Source organism: Limulus polyphemus, unplaced genomic scaffold (assembly GCF_000517525.1).
Source record: "Limulus polyphemus unplaced genomic scaffold, Limulus_polyphemus-2.1.2 Scaffold961, whole genome shotgun sequence".
Classification (NCBI taxonomy): domain Eukaryota; kingdom Metazoa; phylum Arthropoda; class Merostomata; order Xiphosura; family Limulidae; genus Limulus; species Limulus polyphemus.
In genome coordinates this window covers 121254-133339 of record NW_013666571.1, presented here as the reverse complement: position 1 = coordinate 133339, position 12086 = coordinate 121254, and the positions used below count along the sequence as shown (strand labels likewise).

The 12086-nt window shown below is 30.8% G+C and overlaps 1 long non-coding RNA gene across 1 annotated transcript in view; it reads right to left on the bottom strand.

Moving 5' to 3' along the window:
* Positions 1-5957: 5957 nt before the first annotated feature.
* The window catches only part of LOC111086256, a 12859-nt gene continuing 6730 nt past the window's right edge, over positions 5958-12086 (bottom strand). The window contains exons 2-3 of the long non-coding RNA XR_002610978.1: positions 7624-7770; positions 5958-6668 (exon numbers count right to left, since the gene is read on the bottom strand). This is a non-coding gene — a long non-coding RNA (uncharacterized LOC111086256). The remainder of the gene's footprint in view (positions 6669-7623; positions 7771-12086) is intronic.

Here is a 12086-nt window from a genome sequence, read left to right as displayed (position 1 = left end):
GTTTTCCTATGTTATTTTGTTTGCAGGAAACACTGTATGAAATATCATCGTTTATATACCTTTTGTTAATATAAAAGGACATATAAATGTTTATTCCTTGTCGAGTTATATTTTTGGCTTTCAACAAAAGGTAAACTTCAACCTGTTATATAAAACACAAGGTCCAAAAGGTTCTCTTTCTTCACTTGTAAAAATCCAGTGGTCATCTTGAATATTTTATAGGGATAAAAAGGTAATTTTTCACCTTTTAAAAATATCAAAAGACAATATTTGAACTTTTATAGAAAACAAACGGTAAAAAAATTTTGATTGGCAATCGTCCTTTGCAGGATTTTTTTTTATCATGCGTCTATTGAATGTTTTCAATAATAAGCTTAGATAGATAAAGCTAGAGGTTTGAATACCCATAAACTGGTTCAACTCCATGACTCTTCTGCAAATATCTATCAAGTTTGTCTATCTATCTATCTGCGGCGTATTTTGTGTGTTTGTGTTTTTGGTAGGTTAGATACTATGTTGGATTGTGATGCTCATGAAAAGTGAAAATCTATAGATGGTAAAGCACTACTGTTTATAAGCTATAACTAATAGAAAAAAACAGACTCTCTTTATCATCATGTTTTGGCACATTTCAAAATTCAACGTTGACACTCAGTGTTGGTGTGTCTTGATCCTGATGTCAACTTTTGTGATCGTTGACTTCCAGTGTTGCTTAATACACTCAGTGGCCTGAAGAAGCGTTGATGTTACAAAATACAATATGACATCTTTTATGACGGACGTGACACTTGTGATAGGTGTCTTACAGTTTTCTGTAAATTTAAATGCACGACGTTTTCTTCACTGTAAAAGCACACGGCCGAAATAGAAACAAACATATTTTATCTAGCAACGCTTCGAGCAATTACTCTTCCACAAGCTTTATATGAAAATTAAATTAAGCCTGACGAAGAGCAGTTGTTCGAAACATAGCATAATAAAATTAATTTATTTCTATTTCAAATATTGTGTTTATACAGATATTTTGTTTTATTACATTTATCCAGATTTACAGTCAGCGATGGACCAACTGTGACGTCATGGAAGTTCCAAGGCTGAGTAGTGTCATTGAATCCACCAGTAATGGATTTTTTAATCTATTCTACATAAATGAAATCTACATAGATTATTTTGTGGATTTCAATTTGTCAAATTCGACGAGGCTTAGACGACTATGGGTTTGATGTATACATGAGTGCAAACTGATTTCGTAACATTATAAGCAATCATTGCTTTTTTATATACTTTTTTATTTAGTGTTATATTGTTAACAAAATAACTAATATTTAAGCATTTATGAGGAAAAGTATTAATAAATATATATATATATATAGGTGTGTATGCAATATATGGTAACTGAAATGTTATTGTATTTGACATGAACACCACCCTTCAGTTTCACCTAAATTGGCTCAATAATTTTTTTAATTTTTGTAAGATCTCTGCTGTCCGAAATGTCTATAAAAATTATGTGTTATGCCTCTTGAAGAACTTAAGAATTTGGGAATTTTCAGCTTATCTTTGCACCTTACCAGTTACATAACCAAATCAGGTAAAGAATTGTATGCGAAGAATATCTCAGAGAAGTTCGAATAATGCCAAATTCTTTCCAACCTTACGAAAACTATAAGCAAAGTTATGATGTCAATTTTTTCCAGATTTTAACAACATTTGGTATCCAGTTTTATAGTAACTATAACTCTACACTATCCAATTATCAGCAATTTCCGTCAACATTTACAAGAAGTAGACCTATTCAAATAATATTTATGTTTATTTTGTTTGCTATGTAACACATTATGCAACATTTACTAACAATAGCCTAGTGTGGGTCCATGGAAAATTCTATTTTATTTTATACCAATTATACTCAGTTTAATCAATTTCTCCCGTGTTTGACCTAAAGATTTTGTTTTAATCTCACCATTTTTTTAATTTGTTTGTTTGTAAATGTTTTAAATAGAGAGATAAAAAAGCTAAATGCACTTAATTTTAATCTTTTTAGAGAATATTCCAACAATTTTATTGTGATTTCAAACATTTTTATGTCCTAAATGTATGTCAGAACATATTGGACTAATTTTCTGTGTGTCATGCCTATTAGTTTTTCTATTTTACAAATACTGCCATCAGAACTTTCTCAGAAACCCATAAAGGTCACTAAATATTATTTAATTAGCCAAAAAGCAGAAAGTTACTGATTTTTTTGGATAACTTTAATTTGTGGCCATATAACATTTCTTATGTCAATCTATCATCTATATCTTGTTTGGAGTATACACTCAGTATCTGTTGTGCAGTACAGTATACATTTAGTGCTGATGAAAATTATTTTAAACTAATTGAAAAATAACACTTCCAATTATTTATTAAGACTGGCCTTTAGCAAGTTGATTTGTGACAACTGATTGAATAAAAAATTGATGAGGCAAGTAGCAGTATTCTAATATATTTAGACAGAGGTTACTTATACAGTTTTAAACCAACAATTAGACAATAAAATGCATGGGATACGAACAAACAAACGGATGTCTTCGTTGATATTAGAAATGAGAGAGTGATTTAACTATTGACATATTGTTGATTTAAATCAATACAAGTAACCTCGCGATTATTTTGTTACTTTTGCAGGAATCAAAAAGAAGAGTAGCTGCATCATAAAGGCTCTAGCTCAATGCTAAAAAAATAGGTCAAGAGGAGAAAAAGCACTAGATAACAAATACATGTCCAGTAATGGACAGAATTACGTACCAGCGATTTAATAAATTTAAAAATCATAAACTTCAACTCGATGCTACGTATTTATCTGTTTGTTCTATCAATAGCAAAAGACTACTCTAAAAGCGTTGTTGTTGACTAGAAGATGAAGGAGTTCCTGAGGTTCCAGAGGATCATTAAAGATACTTCACTTTTAGTGACCACTCATCAGAACTATTCCAGAAATAATCCTTTTTTTCACACAAAATATTCATAAAAGTTTCTTTAAATATTTTGTTTTTTTCCCAAAAAAATATTTTCATTGAAACACCAACCACAATTGAATAGCATTATTGTCAACAATATCAACCCATTTGCTTGTGTAATAATTTCTGGAATATTCCAACTTGTTTCATGCCAAATAATATATATATGTCTGTGATTTTAATTACCAAACCGCCCCTATGTTTTGTTTTATGATTTCTACAAATTTTTTGACATAAATATCAAACTCAATTATTCACTTGTTATTAAAGATTGAGGTCTTGATATAATTACACTAAGTGACTTTCAGTAACTTTCGTTTTCGTATGCAGCTAATCTCTAATGGACACATTTCTTAACTTTTGGTATAATTCCAATTTAATATATTTTAACGTTATATTTATTTCAAGTCTGTTCTACCCCAGCTTTAATCACTAATGCATCAGCTCATGCGAATATACAGCAAATTCATAATATTTTTATTAAGTTTATAACATGGTGTAATACATCGTTCGATATGGAACTAATTAATATTTTCATGTATTCTTTTTATATATAATTTCTTGAGATTCCTTTATATTTTGATATCACAAATATCAAGGAGCTTAGAGTAATATGTGTCATCATAATATCACTTCTGCAAAGCATTAGTTTTTATGAATAAAACTGGTTGATCTTGAATAACTGATGTTGACTGTCACAGCTCTTATTTTCATTTTCAAAACATGTTTTGGTATTACTCTTGTTGCATAACGTTTTTTTTAGGCATGTTATTGTGTCTTTTGAGGAAGTTCTGATAGACTTGTTTTGTTTAGAAAGAGCATATTTAAAACTTATTTTTTTGTAGTAATATGTTTACGTTTTTTTAAGGATCAAAGGCTGATGTTTTTTTTACCTGTTTGCATACTTTAGTGAACAAAAGATTTTATTAAAAGTTTTGGCAATTAAAAGCTTATATTTTGTTACTACTTTGTATCTTTTTGCAATAAAAAGTTAGTATTCTTACATATTGGCATTTTTTTACATTCAAAATTTGGCCTTTTGTTACCCGGTCTATGTCTTTTTTTACAATGAAAAGTTTGCCCTATGTTACATGTTTTTATTTTATTTTTTACAATCAAATGTTGAACATTTGTCACTTATTTGTATCTTTTCTGCAATCAACATTTGGCATTTTGTTACGTGTTTGCATCTAGTTGTAATAAAATGTTGGGCTTTGTTACCTGATTGTATCATTTAGACACCTGCAGTCGGCCTTTTGCTACCTATTTGTATCTTCTGAACACTTGCAGCCGACCTTTTGCTAACTATTTACATCTATTATTCCCCAAAAATTCATCTTTTGTTCTCTTTTGCATCTTTTCTTTCTTAAAAGATAATTTTTGTATGTATTTGCATATTTGAATATGAAAAAGTTCACCTTTTATTATCTACATCTTCCTTTATATTTATAGATTTTCATGTTTTGTCACCTATTTGTATCTTTTATTCAACAGACGTTCACCAGGTGTTACCGATTTGCATCTATTCTTTAATTACAATAATATTCAAATAATGGTTTCTTGTCATCTTTTGTTCGTTGAAAAGTTTATAATTTGCAAACCTTTTAATGTAAACAAAAACGGGCAATTAAAACTATTTTGATCACTCAATCTCGTACGAAAAGATTATCTTTCAGGTCTTTTGTACCTTTGCGAAATGTGCATAAACGTTGTAAAAAGATGCATTAATTTTGGCCTTTTCATCACCTTTTGTTGAATACAAATATATTTTTATGCAAAGAAGCGCTCACCACTATGCAGATTTTTATAATGTCAACATTTCAAATATTTATCAGCTTCTGCTTAACATCCATCAAAATACACTTGTGGAAAAATGTTACGTGAATTATGGAGTTATTTTGTTTTAGAGGTGTAAAACATACAATTTTCGACTGGCAGAGGTGACATAAAAACAATAAAAAGTAGATTTAAGAACTTACAAATAGCCAGTAGCATGAATTGATCAGATAAAAATAATTAAGTTTATTTTACGAGTTTGAGAATTGATGTGGTAACATATACAAAGGGAAGAAATTAAAAATAAAATAATTAATTGAATACATCATGTAAGTAAAATTTGATGTCTTGCACGTGATGTGTTCTGGTTAAAATAGACACACAGTTACTATAGAAATTAATTCCTGCCTTTATTCTCATGGCTGTCTTAAAGACTTGGCTTCATCACAGGTCTCCCTGATCGGTCAGCGGTAAGTTTATGGACCTATAACGCTATAATATGGGGTTTGATTCCCTATGAAGGATAGAGTGCAGATGGCTCTGCATTAAGAGACAACAATCAACACCACAGCAACTCTGTTTCTCCAAGGTTGCTTAGAGACGACATGCATGATTTATATTATAATGAAATGGACTTGAAATTGTAAAATACAGATACATCGTATAGTAATATTAAATTTCATACACATAGCACATATACACGTATATATCATGAAGGAATATATCAATAGTTCTAAAGCTATCAAATACATTAATTGTAAACAGGCGATTTTATAATTAGCACTATAACACAATAATAATGATATTAATATTAATCAAAGACATTTCTAAGATACTCAAAAAATCAACATTAATTTTTCCATTATCAATCCCCGTTGTCATCATTAAAACTCATAACGGATAATGTCTGTGGCCATATCACTCAAACATGTTGAGGATATCCCATCTATCAAATAAGATCCAGACGATGATGTCAAACTAGCCATCAACTAAAGAAAATTAGTTAAGAGTTAGGAGTTGAGTTTTTCATCCCACAGCGTTTCAACTTCTACTGATTTTCACTGTCTACGGCATTTGTGGGAAGGCAGTTACCTTAATATTTAGATACAACCTTAACTTTGAAATAAACCATCCTAAATTTCTACAATGTAAAACTCCTAATCTCTAAGGACGCTTTACAATATTTTTTTTGTATAAGATCACTTGAGCAAAATAAACACTTAATATTTTTATAAACCTTACATTTGAGGAGAAACCCAGAGCAGGTATTAATGCTTTATAAAGTTATTATTTTCATATAAAATTGATATTTGACAAATTGAACAATAAAATAAACTTTATTATGATTTACGTATTGGTCTTTCTGTGCACTCTTATGTAATAAAATATTTGAGCATGTTATTATTTCAAAAAGTTCTTGAAGTTCATGGTAAATTTGGGGTAAATAAAACTTTGTTTTAACACTATTATTATTAATGAAGGTGTACAGTAAATGTTCATAAGCGATATTTCAACAAAATATTTTAGAACAAATCTTCATACCATAGAATATTTGTTTGGATCTGTGGTAAATTAATAAGTTAAGTTATTCATGTCAACTGTTCTTCTATAAACCAACCTGTTCATGTTTTAATCTGGAGAGTAAAAAACAATTATGATTTTTCAATTCAAATAATTTCTGTTTAATACCGTTTGCAGGTTGATATACCAAATCTCACTGTCCACTACATATATGCAGCCCCGCACCGTTAAATACAAATACATCAACATTAAAATATTCGTGATTCGGTAACCAAATTATTATATATCATCAGCGCAGGTCGTTGACATCTGTTTCGGCTTGTACTCGTTGAAATTGTCCCACAAGATAGCGTCCGTTCAATGGGAATGCTGTAATATGTTTAATAGTGAGTATCAGAACAAATCAATAAATCCTAAACATATATATATGTGTGTGTGTGTGTGTGTGCGTGTGTGTGTGTGTGCAGATGTGCAGTGTACTGGCAAATTAAGCAAAACCAAGTCTTAGCAGTTTTACACACAAAAATGTCTAAGGAAATTTTTTCTGAATATCTAATTTTTAATAATGTGTAAATAAATCATTTGTAAGGGCAGTTTTCAACAAATAATAGCATAAAATAAAAATATCACAAATGTACCGATTTTCCTAAATGATTTATAAGATGTCGCAAATTTTATTCATTTTAAACTAGAGAGAAATCGTAAGACATGTCCAAAGAACTAATAACCAGTAATGTCTGCATAAAAAGGAGCAGTTTTTAACTAGCCTAATCTAAACCAAAAGTGTTTGTGTGTGTGTCCCATAAGAACTGGCGAACCGCTAAACCAGTTATGACAAATCTTTTTATGTACCCTTATGGCCATCCGGGGAGTAACCTAAGAGAAGTGCATTTAGATTTGACCCCTATGCCACGTCTAGGGGGCCCAAATGTCTCATCCGTGCTTTGAACGGGTAGGTATGTAAGCTAATAAGCAATACATCGAGATACTAGTTTTAAATAAATTTTGCCAAGGTTTTCAATTTTTAAAGTTCGAAAATGATTGCATAATTACCAAAAACGCTCAAATATCAAAATTACACTAATTATATTTAGTAGGTTACGTTTACTACAAAACACAGTAATATTTCACTGAACATTATATTATCTGAGTCTACTTTACATTTATTTAGCAGATCATTTTATTACGGTTATTCAGTTTAAGTTTTCAAGTTTACTGGTGACTGCAAACAATGGTAGGTTTGTAGAAGCAATAGTAACAAGATTAATATTAATTAAATTGCACATTCATTAAAAAAGATACAATGTGATTTCAAAAGACAGACTGTTTGTCCAGTTCCAGATTCAGGAAAAGACTGTCTAGCTGAGAGCACCGTGACGTTTGAGCTATTCATCTCAAAGAACTGTTCTTCTCGCCTTCGGAGATGGTTACGTCGTTGAACTCTATTTCGAAATTCTCTCTTGAACCTTTCCTGCATAAAAATCATAGGACCATGGTTTTGTCAGTATCATTGCACCTATTGGGATTTTATAAGCCCAAACATCAAGAGTCTTTGTAATATTATAGATATAATTATTAGCACAAAAAATGTTTATTGCAATATTAATATTATAATAAAAGTAAATTGACCTTGAAATATTTTAAAGATGGATCTGCTTTCAGTTGATGACAAACATGATGCTCATGAAATATTTTAAATGTGGATCTGCCTTAATTTGATGACAAACATGAAATTCATTCTTAGTAATCACATATATTTTTATGTTGCATTTATTCTGAATTCCAAGTTTTTTCCATCAAAGATGTTTACACGAGAAAATATTAACCTCACCATTTATCTAAAAAATAAAAATTCTCCCAGTGAGTTAGCGGTACGTTTTCGGAATTACAAGGCTAAGATCTGGGGGTTCAATTCCCCGCGATGTACAGAGCGCGGCTAGCTTATTTTGTATTTTTGTACTAAAACAAAAAACTAAACCAGACGTATAAGAATATGTTAGTTTCAAACAGTCGTGAATACAGAATAATTATCTCAAGATAATTTGGTTTTAATGAATAAGTTGTGATATTTTCATACAATTAAAATTAATCAGTTAAGATTTCAGACTTTAACAAATAAATATAAACTTAACAACTAGATTATACGAAACACTATTAATACTTAGAATATGTTTCAATACCTTGCTTTTATAATTTGAAACATTCTTCTGTAGTTGGACATTTTAAGTATTTTTTGCAATGTATTGTTTAAAATATTTAAGAATTTATGTAAGAATCTTTATGCAAACGAAAATTAGAACAAACACACTAGAGATAGTAACTAGGATGTGAAAATACGTTTGTGTTTGTTTGGTCGAATTTCGCACAAAGCTACTCGGGGACTATATGTTCTAGCTGTCTGTAGTGAGAGAAATGATAGATCAGGGGGAAAATATCTAGTAAGCACTACCCAGGATAAACTCTAGGGCTATTCTAATAAAATGGTGGCGTGGATCGTCATCTAACACCCTCACAAATGAAAGTGAGAACATGTTCAGTAATGGGATTCAAACCATAGTCCTCAGATTGCGAGTCGAATGTCCAAACCATCAGGCCCTGTCAGGCCGTTTCGGTTATGAATAACCTGGCTCATTTTTAATGTTCATAATAAAGCATGATAAACTTCTTAAGTCAATTTCGAACCATCTGGCTATTGATTCATATGACTGAGTAACCAGAACTTTTTTTTCTAGAATTAACCTGTTGCATGATATAACAGGATTTCACTTCAGAGTTCTGTCTTTAAAATTTACAGGTGTTATCAAACATAAAGATAAATTCGTAGTTAATTGAAACTCATAACCCTAACTTGCAAGGCCTTTAGGTCAAAACTATACATAAGACAGCTGGAATAAAATATTATAAATCTTAGTTTAAACACTATATAAAAGAATAGACTTTTATGATGTCATCAATGATTACGACCAATGATTTATTTTAAGAACCCATCAATTATCAATCTCAATTTCGTTGGCTTTGGTGACTCAGCGGTAAGTATAAAGACTTATTACGCTAAACATTGTGGTTCAATTCCTGTGGTTGGCACAGCGCAGATAGACCATTATATTATTTTGCACTTACCAAAAAAAAAAAAGAATCTAAGTGTGATAATTCATCTGCTTTCATCACATTATTTCTTTGAAAGAAATGGTGCTTTATTAGTTCTGTCATACTCAGTAGAAAGTTATTTCTACATTTTATCTTTGAAACCAAAAGTTTTGAAGGAAAAATTCTAACCTTCTCTCAGTTAATACAGGTTTCAAGTGTATTACATCAGAGTATGTTTCAGTTTATAATTCACAAACATATATTTCAACATTTGCATAGTAATGGAGTACTTTATTTCCTTACTTAGTGACACCTCAAATATTCAAACATGGAAGTGTATGCGTGTTCAAAATATATACATGCTATCCAGATAACCGTAAACATGACAGTCCCAATTACGTTCAAGATGACACAGTTTTCTCTGTATATGAGTTTAATAAGGTTGAGGTTTATAAGAACTTATAGACCTTGTTAAGCGGTGAAGATTTCTCTTAATTAAACAAATAATGACTTTCTTGAAAGCCCTTATCTTTTTAAGAGCCTCCCAGTGGCACAGCGGCATGTCTGCTAGAAACCTGGTTTCGATACATGCAGTGGGCAAAGCACAGATAACCCTTTATGTAGCTTTCTGCTTAAGAACAACAACTTTTTAAGAATCATGAGATTGTTATTCAATAAGTTGTCACCAACCTCAAATATCCATTAGAATAATACACGTTTCCTTTCACAAAGCTGTTTTATATTATAGCTACTCTTATCAAGACTAGATTTTTCAAATGGTCGTAGGTTTGTATTGGTTTTCAAGTAATTAATTTTATCGTTTGCCTCAATTCTGAAACAAGTGAGATAAGCTAATCAAAATATTAACTTCAGAAACAACTTAAGTTAAAGCGAATCTAAAACTTTATCAAATATTGGAATTGTCACAAATGAAAAATAAATTACTTTCATTCTTCGAAATGAGTTTAGTTCATCGAAAGTTTACAGTTGCAGTACTATTTTGTAAACAAACTACTCAAGAAGAAACAAATAATGACGTTTATGAAAGCAGAACTAACTTTATTGCTATTGTATTAAATTAAACGTCTATTACAGGATAATAGAGTTTAGAATAAGTAATCCACGAGTATTTTGAGATTCTGTTCAAATTATGCGGTTAGACTAGTTGAATAAAGAATGATAACTAATTCCATGAAAATTTGAAGTCACTCATGTTTTTCATAAAATGCACTGGTTTAGTTCTTATTTATCAAAGTATATCCACACTTAATCATGCTGATTAACTGCCGTTCGCTTTTCATTAAACGATTTCAATTTTTAAAGGGCTTTTTTAACCTAGCTATCTGTTTGTTTGTTTGTAATAAAGCACAAAGCTACACAATGGGCTATCTGCTCTCTGCCCAACATGAGCACCGAAACCCGGTTTTTAGCGTTGTAAGTCCGCAGACATACCGCTGTACCACTGAAGTGATTGTAATTAAATAATCGTAATAAATTCATAAACATTTCATGGTAGAAAGTTAAATGTATAAGCTTATGAGAAATATAACATTGAAATAAACACATTTTAGGCATAAGTAATATTTATAAACACACACACACACATACATATATACTGTAGATATTCATCCACGGTTATAAAGATTATACAATATTTTTAAGTTGGATATAAAAATAGTTGAACGACCATAAGATTATCTAGAATATCGAATTTTACATTTTATTTGAAAACATGTAGCTACAGCAATACTTTTGTTTTAGTTTGTTGAAACATGTGCTTTGAATACTTAGATGTTTCTAAATAAATAGATATGTTTGATCGCAGAAGTTTTCACATTTTCCTTCAGAGATGTACAAAAATAGCATTTTAGGTCTATCTTTAGTATGCCGCAAGTCACTGGTCGGTAGCCCTTTCTTTCAATACCATAACTCATCAACTGAACTGGATGTATGACAGCCAAGATCATATACATGAAATGCTCTTTGTATGGAGTATTGTAAAACAGCTCCTGTAAGTAAACGGGGTTTTAATATTTTTTTAGGTTTCAAGAGCCCTAATTCTTCGCCAATTTGGTCAAGTTATACCACAGCAAGCCTGGCATGGCCCAATGGTTAGGGCGCTCAACTCGCAAGTTGCTGATCGTGAGTTCGAATCCCGTCACCAAACCTGCTCGCTCTTTCAGACGTCGGAGCATTATAATGTGACGGTCAATCTCATTTATTTTTAATAAAAAATAGCCCAAGAGTTGTCAGTGGGTGGTGTTGACTAGCTGCTTTCTCTCTAGTCTATCACTTCTAAATTAAAGACGGTTATCACAGATAATCCTTGAGTAGCTTTGCGCGAAAGTCGACAAACAATGCACCACAACAAAGCTGTGAAATCTGAAAAGTACTTCAGCTCTGTTATGATAGTCTCTGGTCTTAAAACTAATGAAAATCGTGAGATGAGTTGACAAAGATTTAAATCAAAAGCTAAAAGCTTTGAACTCTACATCCATATCATATAAAGTTGTTGTTCAAATGAAATAATTCTTACATCTCAAATTATTGTAGGAAGGTCTATTGTTAGGTAGATTCAACCACTAAGACATCTTAAACTTTTCATTGATCTTAAAGTTTTTTATGCTTTATTATAAAGTAATAACACAGATCGTAAACAACTTAATAGTGCATCATATGCTACGGATTTGTATTTTAGCG